A 24,505-nucleotide genomic window follows, 5' to 3' on the forward strand; every position below is an offset into this window, starting at 1 on the left:
TCTGTAAAATGTTCTAAGGAAAAAATGTGCATGGGTAAACTATTTAATATAGCACCGTAACAAAATGACAAGTGCTAAAGTCAGGGTAAGGCATAAAAAACTTGAAAATTGTACTATAGATATATATATATATATATATATATATATATATATATATATATATATATATATATATATATATATATATATATATATATATATATATACACACACATATATACACACACATACACATACATACAGTATATACACACACATATACATACATACAGTATATACACACACATACAGTATATATATATATATATATATATATATATATATACATATTGTTAAGGAAAAATATTTTTTAATTCTGTATATATATTCTTCTTATGGACTGACAAGTGATATTTTTAAACAGTTACATTTCTTTTTGTCAATTCAGCTAGTACAGAAACTGCTGTATATGCAAAGTAAGTATTTTCAGCTACAGTAACACCCAAAGTTTGTATGGACAAGATAAGAGGACCACGAGGTGCTGATTGTGAAGAAACAACACATGGCCTATAAAAAGAGAGACATTGCTGCAATCTAATGCTGCACGCCACACACACTTGTATTACTATGTAAAGTGACTTTTTTGTCATTTTTGTTGTAATGTCGTTTAATTGTACAATTATAACCTTATTAATTTGGAACAGCTGTCTTCACGTTATTTTACTTTAACAATTTGGTGCCGAAACCCGGGAGTTTGAAAGCGATTAAGGACGGAGCCAGGATTGGAACTATGAGGACAGGAGACCACAGGCGCCAAAAAGGTGAGAACCTTTGTTTCTCAAATTGCTCTCCTATCCTCTGATTCCTAAACCCTCTGTCCTGTCGTGAGTACAAACTCCCAAGAACCTGAGACAGTTGTATTTTATGTTTTATGTTTTAACATCTTTTTGTTATGAATGTGTGAGTGTAAGAGGTCCTTTACGGCGTGTGAATGTACTGCTCCAAGACGCCCCTCTGCGGAGAAAGCAAGTGGGAGCAGTAGTGTGTTAAGTAAGAGGATTCTACTGTCCTCAGAGACAAATGTTTTCTATTTTCTGTGTTTGTTAAGTAAACTGTTACTAAAATTGTCTGTACAGCAAACAATAGAAGGTTAAGTGTGGGTAAGTGCAGAATTTCTTACTAGTCAACCTTGGTCTGTCAGTACAAAGTCTCTGGGTACCCCCTATGCTCGGCCTATGGACATCGTTGATTAAGTTCAGCTTCAGTCCATTGCTGCTATTGGGCATAGTGCTATTCCCAGAGAACAAGGGCGAATTCTGATCTTCTGATCACCTCTTGGCTTTGTTCCTGAAAACCATGGACACACTGGTTTGAGTTTGCACGCTCCTATACTAAAGGGCGCATCCCTGAGCTGTAGTAGACTTGTCTCTAATGATGTATAAAACTGTTGATGTAAGTCCCCTAGCATGGTTTGATTTTGATGATATAAGAGGCCAAGTACTTTTAGGATTTGTCTCCCTACTGTTTATTATTTGGGTTTGTTGGAAAATTTGGAGGGATCAGAAGCAGGGATTTTTAGTATGGAATTTATAGTGTGGGATTTATAGTGTGGGACTTTCCCTGACAGCCACAGTATTGCTAAGAGTCGAGAGAGAAGGGTAAGAGTCCCCTCCATCATAACTGGGTTATGAGAAACGATTCTTAGAAAGGGTGACATGAGGTCAGCCTTAAGCAATGGACGTCCAAAATTTCCTCAATAGCCCACAGGAGGAAATGTATAAAGAATATAGTATGTGGGTCAGCTGGCATCTGCCTGAATGGTGCAAGTTGACTAAGGGAATGGATGTTGGGTTTCCAAAGGGGGAACCTTTGAATTATTCCACTAGGAAAATCTCTATAAAAATAACTGTAGAATCCTATCAGAAACAGCCCAATGTATTTTTTTCTGTAGAAGACAAAGTATGTGTGCTGCAGCTACTGTACTGGGTGGGGGCTTCCAACCCCCCTCCCTCTAATCTAGCACAGAGCAGAACAAATTTTGTTGTTGTTTTTTTAACCCTTTTTGTCCTAGACTTTATGTGCTGCTAGAAACTTTTTGTTCAACTGAATTAAATGTAAGATTATGTATGTTTTGCACACACACATATGCAAGTCTTTCATTAAAAGACATAAGAGTGTATGCTATGTTTGAGGGCATTTAGGGCTTTTACATTTCTGCTTGGTATTTATATGGGTTAACTGGAGTTTTAAAAGGCCAGCACTACTGTGACTTACATAAGTGACACTGCAATAGACATATATTGTCCCTTTGTACATTATGGTCCTTCTTTGCAGTAGAATTAATATAAATTACAATATACACAAGATTCTAGTAGTGAATCTTTAAGAAGTCTGATTTGCTAGTTACTTTATTGGTAATTACACTTTTACTACTCTCAAGTATTTTCACTACTGATAAGACCACTAGTACTTACCCCCTTGAAAGTTTTTTGGTTACTAATGGTAGCCCTTGCATTTATAAGGTTAGATATTTGATTGTGGGTCTGATTGTATGTGGGTACTGGCAATTAGCTGTCTATTGTCATTTGTGACTGCATGCCAAGGCCTTGTGAACTATGTGCCCTAGTCCTGGGGTTTGTGTGCATTTTTTTATAGAGTGTGTAGAATCTGTGTGCCAGTTTGTCAGTGAGTATCTTTGTAAGTGTATTTGATAATACATACATGCTTGTGAGTGTGAATATTTATGTCACAGTGTGTACATGTGTGCTGTATATGTATATGCATATATGTATGTGTATGTAGATCTATGTGTATGTATGCTCTGTATATGTGTGTATGTATGTATGTATGTATGTATGTGTATACTGTGTATATATATATATATGTGTATATGTTGTTTTTCTAGGAATGCATTACTGGGAGCTAGCTGTTGATTGTAGGCTGCACATAGATGGACCTTTTCTTTGGTTTACCTGATGTGTTCAGCTGACTACCAGTGGTGAATTGCTGATCCTTTAATAAAGAATGTCAAGTGAATAATGATATTTTGCTAATAGACATGAAATGGAAAATTGTTTACAACTGCATGTTCTAAGTAATAAAAGGAAACTGTTGGGTTTTAGTATTACTGGGGAAAATAATTTGTGCCCCGAGTTTTTACTGTAGTATCTTATGTGCCCAATACCACCTCATGGCAAGATGTATATGCCCCAAGGGGAGGTAACCTTGATGACTAAGGTATGGGAAAAATGCTCACTGCCACATTGGTGTCAGGACTGAATAAAGAAATCCATAATAAATTGGTTTCTCAATTGGTTTCCGCCCATTCTGATTGGCGATATAAATCAGTCCCAACACTAATGAGCTTAGCGAGCGCAATACAAAGGAATATAGAAGTATAGAAAAAGAAAACACTAAGGGTAATGCCAGTGTGTTCCCCTGGGAAACCCCAATAGAAACAGTTTAAGGGATAAATGAGGGGGAACCCAGAAAAGGTAAAGGTTATAACTGTGGGAGAACATTTGATGGACTGGGCTTCCAGTGCTACCAATCATGCCTGAGAGCAGAGGGGGTGATGCCTTTGTTCGCCTGACCCTCTCTGACATGCCATACCATTTTGTGGAGTGTTTGGTGGACCCTGGAACAGACTGCAGCGTTCTCAAAAGAGCTATAGCTGTTATGAAATTAAAGGCACATCAGCGAGCAATAGATCCTATCACTATGGGTAATAATAGGGAAGATGAAGCAGCCAAGAAGGCAGCTCTCATGATACTCCTACAGTCCTCTGAAACTGTGGAGAATTTGACAATGGAGGTCTTAGAAACCCTCTAAAACCAAACAGGTTCCCTAACTCAGTGCAAGTGGAAAAATGCTGGTTGCAAACTGGAAAATGAGGTTTGGAAACATGGGGATGGTAGATTATGTGCACCTACAGTGCTATATCTTGTTTTAGCCAGTTTATCTCATCTCCCTTCCCATGTTTCCAAAGGGGGAATGATTGCAAGAATGATTGCAAGTGTTAATACATTTTGGTTTGCACCAGGTTTCTCACAATTTGTAACTGAATTGTGCAAGAAATGCATGATGTGTGCTAAATACAATCCAGGTAAATTGACAAAGGTGGAGATGAAACACCTTGTAAAACCTGACTACCCATTCCAAAGACTGCAAATAGACTATATTCAGCTGCCCAAATGTGGTGTGTATGAGTATGTTTTGGTGTGTGTAGACATGTTTTCCTCTTGGGTGAAGGCCTGGCCGGTTGCCAAGGCAACAGCAGGTGTAACAGAAGGAAAAAAAACTGATAACTGAAATTGTGTGCAGATATGGTTTACTTAAAACAGTAGAATCTGATCAAGGGACTCATTTTACTGGGCAAGTGTTTGCAGAAATGATGAAAGGGTTGCAGATTAATCATCTGGGAAAGTAGAGAGCCAATGGTGTTTTAAAAAATAAAATAGCTAGGATCTGTGAGCAGACAAAACGTACTTGGGTACAAGCCTTACCTTTAGCCATCTTTGCAGTAAAGACACACCCCAAAGGCAAAGCATGGCCTTTCGCCATTTGAAATTTTGTTTGGTAGACCACTAATAGGTATTTTCTTTCCACAAGAATTACATGGGCAGTTTGCTTCTCTAACTGATTATGTTGTTCAGCTGCATGAGCAACTGACTAATTTGCATGGAAAAGTTTTCTCTTCATTACCAGATCCAGAACAAATAACTGGAACTCATCACCTGCACCCTGGAGACTGGGTGGTGATAAGAAGATACGTGAGGAGACACTTAGAGTCCTGGTTTGACGGCCCATATCAGGTGTTACTGACAACACCCACCTCAGTCAAAGTGGAATGGAAACCAAACTGGATACATGCCTCTCACTGTAAGAAAGTGAACTTCCAGGCCGGTGATAAAAACCTGTGTCAAAAGGGTGAGACCACTGGGGACAAAGTGGGTTAACTAACTGCCAAGATGCATATACTGTCCTGTTTTTTTCTGTGTCCTTTTCTTTGTGTTTTATACCTCTATACACCAGTGAAGGGCGACAAACGGACAAATTCCATCTGGCTTTTACACCAACAAACCGCCAAGCAACTGAATGCCACAGACTGTTGGATATGCTCTCATGTTCCTGCCAATCATGAAGGAATCCCTTTAATAGGTGTACCAATATTAATGAATGATTATGTTCAAATAGATGTATATCACTCTGTTCATAATGCTATCTCAGATCAAAGTACATACTTGGAACTTGCTGGTATAATTTCTATACCTACAATGTGTTTTGGGCTAATGTATGTTAATTACATAGCAAACATGAAAGGTTGCATATTTAGTTTGCCAAAGGTATATGTGGGGGAAACAGATTGTAGAAATGCTACTTTAACATTTAATATGGAACCTAACAAATTACCATGTGATACAGTAACTGCTGATTCTAATAGTTTATGTTTTTGTTCAACGTTAAAAGCTTTGTGTACCACTAGGTGTGCCTGTCTTGAACAGACAGACAATGATGAATGGACCTGTCAAACTCAGTTATATAACAATATGAGATGGTTTCAACTATGGCTGGGAAAGATGGTAAGATTATTCCAATGGTCCTTAAACAAGGTATAAGTAAGAATTATTCTCATCTGCAGATAAAGTCTGGATGTGGTTTCCTGCCTGGACAGGTTGGGGAATTGAGCTAGCAAATAGAATTATACACATGAATAAAGTAAAAGAGTTACAACAAAGATCTAAAGATATAGCTAAGGAAGGATGGGAACGATTGGAACCTGGTTTAAAAATATGCTTACAAATCTTTTAAAACCCATAGTGGTAGTGATAGGAGTAATTATAATGTAACTAATTGTTTGGAAATTGTTAATGATTTGTGTTTCTCATTGCAGAAAAAGATGAAGATACGGCTTGTTTAGGGTGATGATACAACAGCCACAGAGATGACCGACTGATAACCTAGTTCAGCTACCTGCCTTCCCTGCAGACCCTCCAGTCATTTTAGGAGACAGGTGGAAGATCTCATCTCTGCGAGGGGGTCCCACAATTGCAACTCATCAGCTTTGGGCCTACTACAGGATTTGGACCTAGGCCTGTGAAGGGATGCAGTTCTGGCTGCTGTTGTTATCTGTTTAGATAGAGATTGCATATTTTGTGTTTGCGTGTAACCAATAAAGATGTGTGAATGCTTAGAGGAAATGATAACTATGTAGGCAGATCTGGAATGGAGGCTCAGCATCCCACTGTCTATGCAGCTTATCTGTATACTCAGTGATATACAGTCTGTTTAAGGGGTCATTTCCAGATAGGAAGGTTGTTAGTTAGTCAAGTAAGAGACACAAAGTAATAATGGCGTGATAATAAACGCAAGGTAATAGATAAATACATGTGATAATAAAATTATCAAAAGGGTGAGAAATGTTAAGGAAAAATATTTTTTAATTCTGTATATATATTCTTCTTATGGACTGACAAGTGATATTTTTAAACAGTTACATTTCTTTTTGTCAATTCAGCTAGTACAGAAACTGCTGTATATGCAAAGTAAGTATTTTCAGCTACAGTAACACCCAAAGTTTGTATGGACAAGATAAGAGGACCACGAGGTGCTGATTGTGAAGAAACAACACATGGCCTATAAAAAGAGAGACATTGCTGCAATCTAATGCTGCACGCCACACACACTTGTATTACTATGTAAAGTGACTTTTTTGTCATTTTTGTTGTAATGTCGTTTAATTGTACAATTATAACCTTATTAATTTGGAACAGCTGTCTTCACGTTATTTTACTTTAACAATATACATATACATAAACACACACACACACATATACAGAATATATATATATATATATACACACACATATATACATACAGTATATATATATATATATATATATACACACACATACATACATACAGTATATATATGTATATATATATACATATATATATATATATATATATATATATATATATATATATATATATATATATATATATATATATATATATATATATATATCAGGGGCGTATTAAGGCATAGGCCAACGAGGCCGGTGCCTAGAGCAGCAGATTTTTAAGGGGCAGCAGAATTTTGAGTCCCTAGGGCCACTCTACTGAACTCAGGGCCGGGTGGCTAAATCAACCAGGGCCCGGCTATTGCTATCCTATGGGATTATATGTGGGTGCGCATGACGTGGTGACAGTGGAGGCGGAGCTCACTTGCGCAGCCTGGCCTGGACTGAGAAGGAATCTGGTATTCTTCCTGGCTCCACCGCGTGATTGAGACTCACACAGACTACACAGTGCAGTGTGCACTACAACGTGACCACTGTGAAACAGCATATGCCTTTCTCCCTTCAATACATCTTCATTAGGCATTAAAATACTTAAACGGATTAGTCACTAAATACTTGTACATTTACTGTTTGTCTATCTGTCATACATGCAAAGAATAAGTATTTATTGCTGAATCTATAGAACCATGTGACTTAAAACAAAACTGAAAATATGTTGTATGCATTTAATACATTCAGAAACAATACAAGTATATACTTTATTATGATTGTATCATGTGACTTTATCCCCTACGATACAATTCCTAAACCTATCATAACTACTGTTGTATTTTTTAAGTACTTTTAAAGGCCAGTCTGTATATTCATTACATATTTATCCAAGCAGATATTTTGCTTAAATAACTGTCAATCACCAAAGAAGATGTTTAAAGGGATACTAAACCCAATTTTTTTATTTCATGATTCAGATAGAGCATGAGATTTTAAGCATCTTTCTAATTTACTCCTATTATCAATTTTTCTTTGTTCTCACGCTATCTTGATTTGAAAAAGCAGTACTGTAAGCTTTAGAGCCAGACCATTTTTTGTTCAGCACATGGGTAGAACTTGCTGATTTGGCTAAATGTAGCAAACCAATCAGCAGCTCTACCAAGGTGCTGAACTAAAAAATGGGCCGGCTCCTAACCTTTTATTACTGCTTTTTCAAATCAAGATAACATGAGAACAAATAAAAATTGATAATAGGAGTAAATTAGAAAGTTGCTTAAAATTGTATGCTCTATCTGAATCATGAAAGAAAAAATGAGGGGTTAGTATCCCTTTAAGGTTAAACAACTACCTACTGACAAACTATCATACAGTGAATTTTTTTTTTATTTTTTTTTTATATAAACACTTTAATCATCTGACTTGCAAAATAATGTCAATATATATATATATATATATATATATATATATATATATGTGTGTGTGAGTGTGTGTGTGTGTGTGACCAGAGTGAATGCAAGCCGTGGTGAACATCTACTTAAAAAGACATTATTTTTTAAAATGTTTACATAAAATATTATGTCTAAAAAAAGGCCTTAAACCTGGGGTGGGGTGGGGGGTGAGGGGGCAGCAGAATTTTGAGTGCCTAGGGCAGCACAAAACCTAAATACGCCCCTGATATATATATATATATATATATATATATATATATATATATATATATATATATATATATATATATATATATATATATATATATATATACGGTATATGACACGCTTATGCCCCTAATTTAACCACTGAGGATAAGAAAATATTGCAGATGCCTTAGTCTTTAGAAAGATTTACTTAGCATAGTCATAGTAAATATAATTGAAGCCTATACAGCTAAAACTGATTAAACTGAATTTGTAACTTGTGCAGTTTAGTTCATGTACATACATACCTTTGATTTTAACCATTATAGGCTCTGTGACAGGACTGGCTGACTAAAGCAGGCAAGTTTTAATGGTGTTTGGTCAACAGGAATAGAGATCTATTTTATAAAATAGTGTTTTCTTCTGACAGGCAGAGAACTGTGCTCCGTATACTACAAGTAGTGAAAGAGAAGACACGCAGCACTGCTACTGTCAGATATTATCTGATTTACTGCCCCTACCCTGAATTCTGTACTCACCATGACCGTTCTGACTCCACGATTCCCTCTTGTTCCAGCTCCACCCACCAACATACTAGAACAGACAGTGTAACATCTTCTAAATAAAACTAAACTACTTAGCCCACTACATTTTTCTTCAATGAAATTTGTTTTTACAAATACATTTATTTTTTAAATAAAAAATTGTCATTTATTGAAAACTACAAAGGAGGCAATTTTGGGGGTTTAATATATACGTAATAAATTAAGAATCAGTGATGCTAAATTATAATTGTTACCTTGTGGAGCTGCCTCTTCGCCTGCTTAGTTCCAAATCCAGCAGCTCTGCTCCCGCTTATTTTCCGATAATGCAGTGGGCGGGACCCACACTCAATTGTCTCATAGGAACTGGGAAGGGTGCAGGACTGAGTCTGCTCTAAGCCTAGCATAACTGTGCGCACTCGTAGTACTAGTAACATAGATGCAAGATGCTGTGACCTGACCGTGTTGAAATGTAAACTACGCTAGTACTCGGGTAATAAATAGCAGCACCTCCTGCATATTTGCATACAGCGACTGTGAGAGCAACTTGCACGTAAGTGAACTTGATGCTCAGTCTCACAGCCGCTGTATGCAAGTCTGAAGTCTGTCCCCTGCGGCCATTTTACAGCGCATCAGAGAAGTGCGGGGACCCAGTCCTTTACTTTGCTTTCTTTAAGTATATATTTTGTTTACTAGTTTCTCCTAGTCTCACATTTGTCGGTCTCACTCACCTATGAGATGATTGATGATGAATGGATTGGATGATGTAGTGTGATGCTGGTGCACGCTGCAGCTGCCGGCCCACAGTGGGCCCTGATGGTCCAGCCCACTGGGATTTTTCCCGGCAGCCCAATCCGGCCCTGTGTGTATTAACCCTTCACTAACACAGAGAGCAGCACAGTCTGTATTAACCCTTCACTGGCACAGAGAGCAGCACAGTGTGTATTAACCCTTCACTGGCACAGAGAGCAGCAGTGTGTATTAACCCTTCACTAGCACAGAGAGCAGCACAGTATGTATTAACCCTTCACTAGCACATAGAGCAGCACAGTGTGTATTATAACCCTTAATTGGCACAGAGAGCAGCACAGTGTGTATTAACCCTTCACTGGCACAGAGAGCAGCACAGTTTCTATTAACCCTTCACTGTCACAGAGAGCAGCACAGTGTCTATTAACCCTTCACTGTCACAGAGAGCTACACACTGTGTATTAACTCTTTACTAACGCAAAGAGTTGAACAGCACTTTGTATCCCATTGTCTGGCACAAGCAGATGAGTAACATGCATTAAAAGAACAACATTTATAAAAATTATAAACTTTTTAAGAAGAATAGAAAGTGACACAAACGTTTTATCACACAATACACACAGCCTGACTCACTCACCCAGCAGCAGCTGCACAGAAAGTAAATGGGAGGGGAACAAAGAACAGTTCAATACTGAACTACATCTCCCAGAATACACGCTGAGAAGTCACATGTTAATCAGCAGCCAATCAGACAAAAGAACAAAATGCAAACATTTCAAATATATTTGTGTGTAATAACCCTTCACTAGCAAAGAGAGTGGCACAGTGTGTATTAACCCATTCACTGGCATAGAGAGCTGCACAGTGTGTATTAACCCTTCACTAAGACAAAGAGCTGTAAAGTGTGTATTAACCCTTCACTAGCACAGAGAGCTGCACAGTGTGTATTAACCCTTCACTAGCACAGAGAGCTGCACTTAGTTTCCCATTGCCTGGTACAAGCAGATAAATACATAGGCATCACTACAGGGGTGGGGGGAATTGCCCCCACTAGATTATTTCTTGCCCCCTGGTGTACCCCCTGCATCCTCTACTTGTCCCGGACTCCTCCTTCATGTGGTGCAAGAACTGTAGGTATACACACACAAACGCTTCACATGAACAATCTTAACCCTAGATATCTGATCATCTGGTTCAGATCAAATAATATGTTGTTGCAGAGGAGTTAGGGTGCTCTACAGTCAAACTACAACCAACTTTCTTATCTGGTACTGTTTGAAGCTGAAAATTTGTGTGTCACACAGTGCTAGGTAAACTGGCGTTAGGAGAATTAAACAGTGAAATTACATTCTTTAGTGTATCTTTTTAAACCGCTAATGTTTATGTGAGCCTAAAGTTTTTAGTTTGTGAATCAAAAGACTTCCAAGAATTAACAAATTAATTTATATGTTTCTCCTTCTGTGATTAATAGGAGTAGCAGTCATATCAGTCCAATTATGAGCACCAGTAGCGCATCTCAGGGTCAGTAAGAAGCAGATAGAGATAAATCCATCTACTCCTCCTAGGAAGAATGGGAGACTGAGAAACTGCACGTCTGCAGAACCAGATTTTAAATTATGGATAGCACGAGCATCAGATAAGAACAGTGTTCGCTGCATAGTTTGTGAAAATGTTTTCAGTGTAAAATATGATAGTGTTGATGCTGTGAAGCAGTTTGCAATGGCTAAGAAACACATCTCTGCAATACAAAGTAAAAAAAAGTCCACCCTTATAACAAAATTCTTTCCAAGAGAAGAAAGTTCAAAGTTCCGACTGTAGTTTTCACTGCCGTTGGATGTCCGTGTCCTGAAGTTAGATATATTTTTTCTTATATCAGCTATGTGGTTGGTGATGGCTTTGAATGCGTATTATATACGCCGTATAGAATGTCAGCGTGACAGTGAAATCTCTGTAATGTTGTAAGGAGATTCCTCTTTGTGTTTAATTACCTCCAAGTGGTTCCGGAGTAAAGTTTGAAGAAAGGTGGATTGTTTGCTGAGTCAACGCTGTCTTATTTCACAGCGTTAGTATGTAAGAAGGATAGTGATCAGATCATGGGTTAGGAATTATACTTATAGAACTGCACATGCTTATGATTAGTTCAAAGTACCCAGCCTACTGCACTATATCCGACTTAATGAAAATGTCCAAAAGTAACAATGTTTCCAGTGAGCAAAATTCTACGCGTTTCAGCCGCTTGGGCCTTTATCAAGATGCTCACCTGGGGGATTCACCTGGTTTAAAAATGTTCAGCTTTGTTCTGATTGGTGGTTATTTGATTGGTGCATATTGAATCGTTACATTGTATGAGTTTTAAAGTTTTTTGGATACATTTATAATAGCTTATCATGCTTCAATAAAGTAATTAATCTTATATAAAAAGTAGAAAAGAGACATATTGAATTCACATTATGATATTTATTTACAACTTTTATCCCTATATTGATTAGCGCTACTGTGGATATTTAACCCTTTGTCTCTAAAGTGAAGTTGGTGATATTGCCTATGAGAATCATCAGATAGTGTTAAGAAATATATATATATGTGATAAACCCAAAAGAAATATATATATATATATAGAGGGTAATATAAAATATATGTATAGAGGATATTATAAAAATATAAAAATATAAAAGAGAAATCTAAAAAATATATAAAATATATATACATATAAAGAATATATATAAAATATATATACATATAAAGATATATGTATATATAATGATTTTATTATATGGGAGATCAAAAGAATGTAATAGAATGAATCAGGATGCTAATATAGCCATCCTCTTTAAAATTAAGTTAGTTTGAATATATAGAAATTCCATGTATATGAAAAATTCCATAAATATAATTTTTTTTTAAGTATATGAAAAAAAAAAAAAAAAAAATATAAAATTGTCAATTTATATACATATGTTATATTTGCCCATATATGATCTATAAGTTCGGTAAAGTAACATATCATAGAGGGATTACTATTTGAGGTCTATATAGTGGGATTTGAATTTCCACTATTCAACTATTTTTTATGTATTTTAACTTGGCTGTCTATTAGAATAGACCATTCAGATCCAATTCTGAGTTCAATCCAGAGGGGTAAAGTGTTTTAAAATTAAAAATATATTCAGCTTCTTTTTTACATAGTAATGTCGTGATGTTACCCCCTCTAATTCCTAGATTAAGTTTTTTAACCCCCCAATATTTAAAATCTTTAAGATTCCCTGAATGTATTTCTTTAAAGTGAGAATACAGTTTAGTTTCTTCTGATCCGTGTTCAATTTTTAGGATATGTTCCCTTATTCGGTCACGTAATATTCTACTAGTCTGTCCAAAATATAATAGATTACAAGAACATTTTATGCAATACACTATGTTGTTATCTGCACATCTTAGGATTTGTGTAATTTTAGCACTATATTGATTATTTGAAGAATTGATTTCTTTAGTTTTTGTACTGTATGTACATGCTTTGCATGTGTTGCACGGGAAATAGCCTCTTAATTCTTTACCTTTAAGGTCTCTATCTTTTATTATTTTTCTTTCCTTAAATTCACTAGGTGACAATAAACTCTTAAGGTTTTTTGCTTTTTTGAAAATTATATCTGGCTGGGCTTTCACTTTTTCACCTAGTATTCTATCTTCTTTTATTAGGTGCCAGTGTTTTTTGAGGATTCTTTTAATTTCCATATGTTGGGTGCTATATTCTGTTATGAATGGAATGAATAAGTTGTCTGTGTTAAAGTCATGATTTTTCTTTTTCTTTTTTGATTTTAGTAGTGTATTTCTATCTAATTGTTCTACCTTTAGTTTAGTTTTCTCTATTGTTTTTGGATTATATCCTTTTTCTATGAACTTTTTAGTTAGTATTTGAGATTGGGTTTTGTAATTGTCTATATCTGAGCAGTTTTTTTTGATTCTCATGAACTGACTTTTAGGGATATTTGATTTCCATAAATCTAGATGACAACTTTCATGATGGATATAATTGTTGGTATCTGTACTTTTAAAATAGGTTTGAGTATGAATTTTATTAGATATAATGTTCAATTCGATATCTAAGAAATTTATTTTTTGTTTACTGTATTCATGAGAAAATGAAATACCCATGTCGTTTGAATTAATATCCTCTATAAATGATTCTAAAAGTTCTGTGTCTCCTCGCCATATGATAAATATATCATCTATATACCTGCAATAGTGCACAAGGTTCGCCCCCCATGGGCTATTGTATATATTTAATTCTTCAAATAGTCCCATAAATAAGTTGGCGTAACTGGGGGCGAACCTTGTGCCCATTGCAGTTCCCTTTATTTGTAAAAAGATATCATTTTTGAAAAGAAAACTATTATTATGAAGGATAAAGTTAATACAGTCAAGAATGAATTTATTTTGTAAAATGGGGAGCTCTTTGTCTCTGTCTAGGTATGTTTGTATAGCTTCTAACCCTATATTATGTGATATGTTGGTGTAAAGCGAACTCACATCGCATGTTACAAGGGTGAAATTTTCTTGCCATTCTATATTTTCAATTTGATTTAAGAACTGTGTGGAATCTCGTAAATATGCTGGTAATTTGCTAACATATGTCTGTAAGAAAAAGTCTATGTATTGAGAGAGATTTGATGTAAGTGACTCTATTCCTGAGATAATGGGACGTCCTGGGGGTTTTTGTAAATGTTTGTGGATCTTTGGTAAGAAGTAAAATGTTGGTGTCTTTGGATGTGTGATAGTTATAAATTCTAATTCTGAATTATTTAGTATTCCATTTTCATTAGCCTTTTTTAATAGACCTTCTAGTTTTATTTTTTGGTGTTTGAGTGGATTCTGTTTAAGTTGTGTATAGGTGGTGGTATCTTTTAACAGTCTGTATGATTCGCTGATGTAATAGTCTGTATCCATTATAACAATACCGCCACCCTTGTCGGCGGGCTTTATTGTTATGTCTTTATTATTCTGTAATTCTTTGAGTGTATTTAATTCTTTGTTGGTTAAATTTTTCTTAAGGGGACGAGTTTGGTCTAAAAGATCTAGATCTTTTTTTATGTTTTCTTCAAATAATTTTATATGCTCGCTTTTCTCTTGTGTGGGAAAAAAACTTGATTTAGCTTTCATATTTGTATGAATATATTGACTATTAGTATATGTAGTTTTCTCCTGTATAGGATTTTTTAGAAAATATCTTTTTAATGTTAACTTGCGGATATATTGGTTAATGTTGATCAAAGTTTCAAATTTATTGAGCTTGCATGAAGGTGCAAATGTTAGCCCTTTATTAAGTACTTTAACTTGTGTATCATTAATATTGCATTTACTGAGATTAACTACTCCTGAGGGTTTGGTGTCTATTTTTACCTCCTTTGTGTTTTGTTGTCTGGTTCTTCTCCCTCTTCTACCTCTAGCCTTCTTTTTCCCAACTGATTTCTTTGGGGTTTTCCTATTTCCATAAAATCTCTGGATGTCCCTGCCTGAGCAGGGGACTGCTCTAAAAAATGGGGATTCTGGATAGAGTTCTCTTTATTTGAAAAGGTAGGTGGTCTATTATCTGAAAAAGTCCTATTTCTGTTTGAACGAGGTGTGTCTTGTAGAGGATAAAATCTGTTCTGTAATGGTACTCTCCAATTTTGATTTTGATTATATGGTTCATTATAGTGTGGTTTGTTGTATTCTTTATTTTGATTTGTGTTATATGTGTTCTGATGATAGTATGGTTGTTTTTCAAATGAAGTGTTAGTTCTAAAGGTATTCTGAAATGCATCATTGAAATGTGTTCTTCTATTTGTCCAATTTGATTCTCTTGGTTCCTCTGGGTATCTGTTGTAATCATAATTGGGTCTGTTATATTGTTCTCTATATCCCTCTTGTTGTCTATAATGATATTGGCTCGGTTTATTGTGGAAATTCTTATATCCTGGTTGTTTATACCCTCTTCTGTTATAGTTATCATTATAGTTATAATTATAATCTTCTGTATTTTGATTCTCTCTTTTATAATTTTGTTTGGCTTTGAAACCATAATTATAATTTTCATTTCTATTATTAGAATATTGTTGTTTTCTGTTTGAAGTTTGATGATTAGAGGTAGTATGTCTATTTTCCATTACAGAAGTATGTATGTTTTTTCCTTTACTAAAAATTTGTGCTAATTCTTTTCTATTGTTATGTGTTACAGTGTTATCATCCATTATTCCAGTATCATTTATTGTGGTTTGGTTTTCCACATCAGAAATGGTCTCATCATTTTTATAATCAGATATATCCCTATTTAGTTTTGAGTTTATATGTATATATATTTTATATATTTTTTAGATTTCTCTTTTATATTTTTATATTTTTATAATATCCTCTATACATATATTTTATATTACCCTCTATATATATATATATTTCTTTTGGGTTTATCATATATATATATATTTCTTAACACTATCTGATGATTCTCATAGGCAATATCACCAACTTCACTTTAGAGACAAAGGGTTAAATATCCACAGTAGCGCTAATCAATATAGGGATAAAAGTTGTAAATAAATATCATAATGTGAATTCAATATGTCTCTTTTCTACTTTTTATATAAGATTAATTACTTTATTGAAGCATGATAAGCTATTATAAATGTATCCAAAAAACTTTAAAACTCATACAATGTAACGATTCAATATGCACCAATCAAATAACCACCAATCAGAACAAAGCTGAACATTTTTAAACCAGGTGAATCTCCCAGGTGAGCATCTTGATAAAGGCCCAAGCGGCTGAAACGCGTAGAATTTTGCTCACTGGAAACATTGTTACTTTTGGACATTTTCATTAAGTCGGATATAGTGCAGTAGGCTGGGTACTTTGAACTAATCATAAGCATGTGCAGTTCTATAAGTATAATTCCTAACCCATGATCTGATCACTATCCTTCTTACATACTAACGCTGTGAAATAAGACAGCGTTGACTCAGCAAACAATCCACCTTTCTTCAAACTTTACTCCGGAACCACTTGGAGGTAATTAAACACAAAGAGGAATCTCCTTACAACATTACAGAGATTTCACTGTCACGCTGACATTCTATACGGCGTATATAATACGCATTCAAAGCCATCACCAACCACATAGCTGATATAAGAAAAAATATATCTAACTTCAGGACACGGACATCCAACGGCAGTGAAAACTACAGTCGGAACTTTGACCTTTCTTCTCTTGGGAGAACTGCCGACAAACAGAAACTGTTCCTAAAAAACCATAATCAATATAGGACCAAACACTGAGAGTCCCGGTCCATTGTGATAGCGAATATACACAACTTTCTGCATATAAGGTAAACTAATGCAAGTATATATTACCTATATGCACGGTGAATATCGCTATTTTTTTCTTTAAAGCATAATATATCAAACTTGTGTCAATTGTTTTTAATAATTTCGATAAACTTGTTAATCTTTTTTATTATTCAGATACATTTGTATAAAATTGTATTTAACTATTCATATATAATTGATGCCGGCATCTATCTTTATTTGTATTTTTAATTTTTATTAAATTTTTTTTATATTAACTACATTGTTTATATGAACATTACTATACAAGATATTTACATAATAAATACAACTCTTAATAAAGAGATAATATCTCTCTTTTAACCCTTTTAAGCTTTAATTTAGCGCTAACCCTAACACACCTATTTTCATAACTTTTTCTTTGATTAGTCAGGAGGTCTAATCATAAACACTGGGTTAAGTTTAAGGGTATATCGAGTGTAGTATCTTTTAATATAAACCCAGACTTTCAACAAAATTCTTTCCAACTGCACAAAGCAGAGATCAGGACCTTGTTACAGAAGCTGAGCTGGCACACGTATTTCATGCTGTTCAGCATCACCATAGTTATCTATCGTCTGACTGTGGGAGCAAGCTAAGTACAAAGTTATCCCATGATTCTAAAGTAGCCAGTAAAATCCATCTTGGATAACTAAAATGGAATGTCTGGTTGAAAATGTGCTATCACCTTATTCAGTACATAGCGTTTTAGAGGAAATGCTAAACATTTCATGCCCATATGCCATTGCCATAGATGCTAGCAATAAGGTAATCGCAAGTTCTTTCCGCTAGCAGTACGTTTTTTTAATGCCACTAGTGGCATCAAAGATAGATTGAGGAGCCTGACGAGTCTTCTGAGTCAGTGAGCACTTATCTTATGAATGTTCTAAGCAGTCTCAACTTGGACATTAAGAACTTGATCGCTTATACTGCAGATAATGCTTCTGTTATAATGGCAAAAACTGTTCAGTCTATAAGAAACTGAAATATGTACAACCAGACCTCATAAAAGCAAACTGCAACTGCCATGTGTTACACAAAACAGCAAAATATGCACTGAAAACCCTAAGCTTTGACGTAGAGAACCTAGTCTTGAAGATCTTTAATGAATTTTCATGCAGTGCAAAAAATCTTAGTGAATTAAAAACATGTTTTGAATTTGTGCACCAGGAATATCATAAGGTTCTACGCCATGTCCCAACTAGGTGGCTGAGTCTTTTTGCTGCTATTGATAGACTTCTTTTAGATTAGGAGGCCATAAACGTTTATTTTCTGCAGTGTGGGGAAGAAGAGTGTCATCCAGTCATATGGAGCTTTATAAAAGAACAACAAGATGCCCTAAACACAATCCTCACACTACCAGAGTGCTACCTCTATTTTGTGCATTCGTTAATGTCCTTTTTCACCAAAACGATTAAAACTTTGGGAAAAGATTCAGTGACTGCTCCCGAACTGTACTCAGTAATGTGCAGCATTAGGCAACAGCTACAAAACAGAAGAGAAGATGGCTTTTTGGGGGTTTAAAGTAAACCAAGATTTGCCCAAGCTGTCTGCAGCAGAGCAGGAACCTTTTTACAGAGAAGCTTGCCTTTGTTTAGATAGAGCATTAACCTACTTGGAAAAATGGTTTGAGTTTGAAAACTCATCATTTAAAGGGACAGTTCACCCAAAAAAATTCTCACCTTTAAATAATTCCAAATAATTATTTTTACCTGCTAGAGTGTATTAAATTGGTTACATGTAGCTCCTTTACTCCTATTTCAGCATTTGAAATAGCAAATTTAGTCTGTGGTATAGCCACCTATACTGAAAGTTTCGATACTGGAGTATATGCTATTGAATAGCTTAAGTAAACACAGCCAGCAGAAGAAATTAAACTCACAGTGGGATGCAGGATAGTAAAGTAATACAATTATAATTTTTCATTGTTCTCTCTATCTATTGAGCTTTAGTTTTCCAGACAAAAATAAGATAAGGAAGCAAGTGTGTGTACACAAAGTGATAACATAATGAGATCTGCTATTACCTGAAGCTCAACCCATTGCAATAGGCTGTGGTTTAAAAGCACAAAACCAGATACTTTGTATACACAAATAAACCTGAAAATGCAATTTTCCAAATATTTTATACTCTGCTCTTGGTATAACAAGTCATTTAAAATACAGTATTGGAAAAACAATTTTAGTGTACTGTCCCTTTAAGCACTTTGCTTGTTTGAATTTTGAGAAGGTCCCATCATTTGCAGATATCACTAAGCTCTGTGAAGTTGTTAAGATTGCCGACAGAATTAAGAATGATGAGTTATACAGAGAATACTAACTGCTAAAAAAGTATTACAAGCAATTACGAGCATGGAAGGTTTTTCCTGTTCTGACAAATGGCTTCAATTCTTTAAAAAGACAGACGCACCAAATCTGCTACAAATAGTACAAGCAGATCTGGCCATTCCTTACAGCAATGCTTTTGTTGAACGTGGTTTTTAGTGTCATGAACAATTTGTGGACTGAAACAGGTTAGGTACGCAGATAGTCAAGAGCGAACTTTGCATTCGCTATCATTTACTTTATTCTTGCTCAGAGATTTATGACATCGCATTAAAAAATACCCAATTGATAAAAGCAGCTAAGTCAAACACAAAATATACCTTCAAGAAATAATAACTCTGTTGCACATATCCATAAATAATGAGGGAAAGAAAATGTTACTAACCAGCTGCTAATTTTCTATTGTAATTAGAATAACTTTAGCCTGAACACGGTGACCTTAAGACTTCTGGTCATTTATTAAACACAGAACGTTTCTGAATGCTTTAGTTTTTGTAAGTTTGGTGGACTGACTTTTTGTTATGCTACTGGGCCAACTGTTACATACCTGTAATTTTTTTTTTTTTATGTTCATGCAAGAAAGCATGAGAAATATGCAGCAGTGCAGGCAGCAACTCTGAGAAGAGTCATGGGCAGTGAATGCAGCATGTGTATAAGCACAATCTGAACCTCAGAGCAGAGCAGGCAGCTGAGAAGAGTCATGGGCAGTGAATGCAGCATGTGTATAAGCACAATCTGACCCTCACAGCAGTGCAGGCAGCTGAGAAGTGTCATGGGCAGTGAATGCAGCATGTGTATAAGCAAAATCTGACCCTCACAGCAGTGCACGCAGCTGAGAAGAGTCATGGGCAGTGAATACAGCATGTGTATAAGCACAATCTGAACCTCAGAGCAGAGCAGGCAGCTGAGAAGAGTCATGGGCAGTGAATGCAGCATGTGTATAAGCACAATCTGACCCTCACAGCAGTGCACGCAGCTGAGAAGAGTCATGGGCAGTGAATGCAGCATGTGTATAAGCACAATCTGACCCTCACAGCAGTGCAGGCAGCTGAGAAGAGTCATGGGCAGTGAATGCAGCATGTGTATAAGCACAATCTGAACCTCAGAGCAGAGCAGGCAGCTGAGAAGAGTCATGGGCAGTGAATGCAGCATGTGTATAAGCACAATCTGACCCTCACAGCAGTGCACGCAGCTGAGAAGAGTCATGGGCAGTGAATGCAGCATGTGTATAAGCATAATCTGACCCTCACAGCAGTGCAGGCAGCTGAGAAGAGTCATGGGCAGTGAATGCAGCATGTGTATAAGCACAATCTGACCCTCACAGCAGTGCAGGCAGCTGAGAAGAGTCATGGACAGTGAATGCAGCATGTGTATAAGCACAATCTGACCCTCACAGCAGTGCACGCAGCTGAGAAGAGTCATGGGCAGTGAATGCAGCATGTGTATAAGCACAATCTAACACTCACAGCAGTGCAGGAAGCTGAGAAGAGTCATGGGCAGTGAATACAGGCATGTGTATAAGCATAATCTGACCCTCACAGCAGTGCAGGCAGCTGAGAAGAGTCATGGGCAGTGAATGCAGCATGTGTATAAGCACAATCTGATATTCACAGCAGTGCAGGCAGCTGAGAAGAGTCATGGGCAGTGAATGCAGCATGTGTATAAGCACAATCTAACACTCACAGCAGTGCAGGCAGCTGAGAAGAGTCATGGGCAGTGAATGCAGCATGTGTATAAGCACAATCTGACACTCACAGCAGTGCAGGCAGCTGAGAAGAGTCATGGGCAGTGAATGCAGCATGTGTATAAGCACAATCTGAACCTCAGAGCAGAGCAGGCAGCTGAGAAGAGTCATGTGCAGTGAATGCAGCATGTGTATAAGCACAATCTGATACTCACAGCAGTGCACGCAGCTGAGAAGTGTCATGGGCAGTGAATGCAGCATGTGTATAAGCACAATCTGATACTCACAGCAGTGCAGGCAGCTGAGAAGAGTCATGGGCAGTGAATGCAGCATGTGTATAAGCACAATCTGACCCTCACAGAAGTGCACACAGCTGAGAAGAGTCATGGGCAGTGAATGCAGCATGTGTATAAGCACAATCTGACCCTCACAGCAGTGCAGCCAGCTGAGAAGAGTCATGGGCAGTGAATGCAGCATGTGTATAAGCACAATCTGATACTCACAGCAGTGCAGGCAGCTGAGAAGAGTCATGGGCAGTGAATGCAGCATGTGTATAAGCACAATCTGACCCTCACAGCAGAGCAGGCAGCTGAGAAGAGTCATGGGCAGTGAATACAGCATGTGTATAAGCACAATCTGACCCTCACAGCAGTGCAGGCAGCTGAGAAGAGTCATGGGCAGTGAATGCAGCATGTGTATAAGCACAATCTGACCCTCACAGCAGTGCAGGCAGCTGAGAAGAGTCATGGGCAGTGAATGCAGCATGTGTATAAGCACAATCTGACCCTCACAGCAGTGCAGGCAGCTGAGAAGAGTCATGGGCAGTGAATGCAGCATGTGTATAAGCACAATTGGACCCTCACAGCAGTGCATGCAGCTGAGAAGAGTCATGGGCAGTGAATGCAGCATGTGTATAAGCACAATCTGACCCTCACAGCAGTGCAGGCAGCTGAGAAGAGTCATGGGCAGTGAATGCAGCATGTGTATAAGCACAATCTGATACTCACAGCAGTGCAGGCAGCTGAGAAGAGTCATGGGCAGTGAATGCAGCATGTGTATAAGCACAATCTGACCCTCACAGCAGTGCAGGCAGCTGAGAAGAGTCATGGGCAGTGAATGCAGCATGTGCATAAGCACAATCTGACCCTCACAGCAGTGCAGGCAGCTGAGAAGAGTCATGGGCAGTGAATGCAGCATGTGTATAAGCACAATCTGACACTCACAGCAGTGCAGGCAGCTGAGAAGAGTCATGGGCAGTGAATGCAGCATGTGTATAAGCACAATCTGACCCTCACAGCAGTGCAGGCAGCTGAGAAGAGTCATGGGCAGTGAATGCAGCATGTGTATAAGCACAATCTGATACTCACAGCAGTGCAGGCAGCTGAGAAGAGTTATGGGCAGTGAATGCAGCATGTGTATAAGCACAATCTGACCCTCACAGCAGTGCAGACAGCTGAGAATAGTCATGGGCAGTGAATACAGCATGTGTATAAGCACAATCTGACCCTCACAGCAGTGCAGGCAGCTGAGAAGAGTCATGGGCAGTGAATGCAGCATGTGTATAAGCACAATCTGACCCTCACAGCAGTGCAGGCAGCTGAGAAGAGTCATGGCCAGTGAATGCAGCATGTGTATAAGCACAATCTGACCCTCACAGCAGTGCAGGCAGCTGAGAAGAGTCATGGGCAGTGAATGCAGCATGTGTATAAGCACAATCTGACCCTCACAGCAGTGCACGCAGCTGAGAAGAGTCATGGGCAGTGAATGCAGCATGTGTATAAGCACAATCTGACCCTCACAGCAGTGCAGGCAGCTGAGAAGAGTCATAGGCAGTGAATGCAGCATGTGTATAAGCACAATCTGATACTCACAGCAGTGCAGACAGCTGAGAAGAGTCATGGGCAGTGAATACAGCATGTGTATAAGCACAATCTGACCCTCACAGCAGTGCAGGCAGCTGAGAAGAGTCATGGGCAGTGAATGCAGCATGTGTATAAGCACAATCTGACCCTCACAGCAGTGCACGCAGCTGAGAAGAGTCATGGGCAGTGAATGCAGCATGTGTATAAGCACAATCTGACCCTCACAGCAGTGCAGGCAGCTGAGAAGAGTCATGGGCAGTGAATGCAGCATGTGTATAAGCACAATCTGACCCTCACAGCAGTGCACGCAGCTGAGAAGAGTCATGGGCAGTGAATGCAGCATGTGTATAAGCACAATCTGACCCTCACAGCAGTGCACGCAGCTGAGAAGAGTCATGGGCAGTGAATGCAGCATGTGTATAAGCACAATCTGACCCTCACAGCAGTGCAGGCAGTTGAGAAGAGTCATGGGCAGTGAATGCAGCATGTGTATAAGCACAATCTGATACTCACAGCAGTGCACGCAGCTGAGAAGAGTCATAGGCAGTGAATGCAGCATGTGTATAAGCACAATCTGACCCTCACAGCAGTGCAGGCAGCTGAGAAGAGTCATGGGCAGTGAATACAGCATGTGTATAAGCACAATCTGACCCTCACAGCAGTGCATGCAGCTGAGAAGAGTCATGGGCAGTGAATGCAGCATGTGTATAAGCACAATCTGACCCTCACAGCAGTGCAGGCAGCTGAGAAGTGTCATGGGCAGTGAATGCAGCATGTGTATAAGCACAATCTGACCCTCACAGCAGTGCAGGCAGCTGAGAAGTGTCATGGGCAGTGAATGCTGCATGTGTATAAGCACAATCTGACCCTCACAGCAGAGCAGGCAGCTGAGAAGTGTCATGGGCAGTGAATGCAGCATGTGTATAAGCATAATCTGACCCTCACAGCAGAGCAGGCAGCTGAGAAGAGTCATGGGCAGTGAATACAGCATGTGTATAAGCACAATCTGACCCTCACAGCAGTGCAGGCAGCTGAGAAGAGTCATGGGCAGTGAATGCAGCATGTGTATAAGCACAATCTGACCCTCACAGCAGTGCACGCAGCTGAGAAGAGTCATGGGCAGTGAATGCAGCATGTGTATAAGCACAATCTGACCCTCACAGCAGTGCACGCAGCTGAGAAGAGTCATGGGCAGTGAATGCAGCATGTGTATAAGCACAATCTGACCCTCACAGAAGTACAGGCAGCTGAGAAGTGTCATGGGCAGTGAATGCAGCATGTGTATAAGCACAATCTGACCCTCACAGCAGTGCAGGCAGCTGAGAAGAGTCATGGGCAGTGAATGCAGCATGTGTATAAGCACAATCTGACCCTCACAGCAGTGCAGGCAGCTGAGAAGAGTCATGGGCAGTGAATGCAGCATGTGTATAAGCACAATCTGACCCTCACAGCAGTGCAGGCAGCTGAGAAGAGTCATGGGCAGTGAATGCAGCATGTGTATAAGCACAATCTGATCCTCACAGCAGTGCAGGCAGCTGAGAAGAGTCATGGGCAGTGAATGCAGCATGTGTATAAGCACAAT

General features: G+C 38.0%; 1 long non-coding RNA gene across 1 annotated transcript; it reads left to right on the forward strand.

Moving 5' to 3' along the window:
- Positions 1-343: 343 nt before the first annotated feature.
- On the forward strand, positions 344-6,749 carry LOC128659811 (uncharacterized). Its single transcript, XR_008402482.1, has 2 exons — positions 344-800; positions 6,497-6,749. It is a non-coding gene; the product is annotated as an uncharacterized LOC128659811 (long non-coding RNA).
- Positions 6,750-24,505: the final 17,756 nt, after the last annotated feature.

The sequence above is a fragment of the Bombina bombina genome, chromosome 5 (assembly GCF_027579735.1).
Source record: "Bombina bombina isolate aBomBom1 chromosome 5, aBomBom1.pri, whole genome shotgun sequence".
Taxonomy (NCBI): Eukaryota; Metazoa; Chordata; class Amphibia; order Anura; family Bombinatoridae; genus Bombina; species Bombina bombina.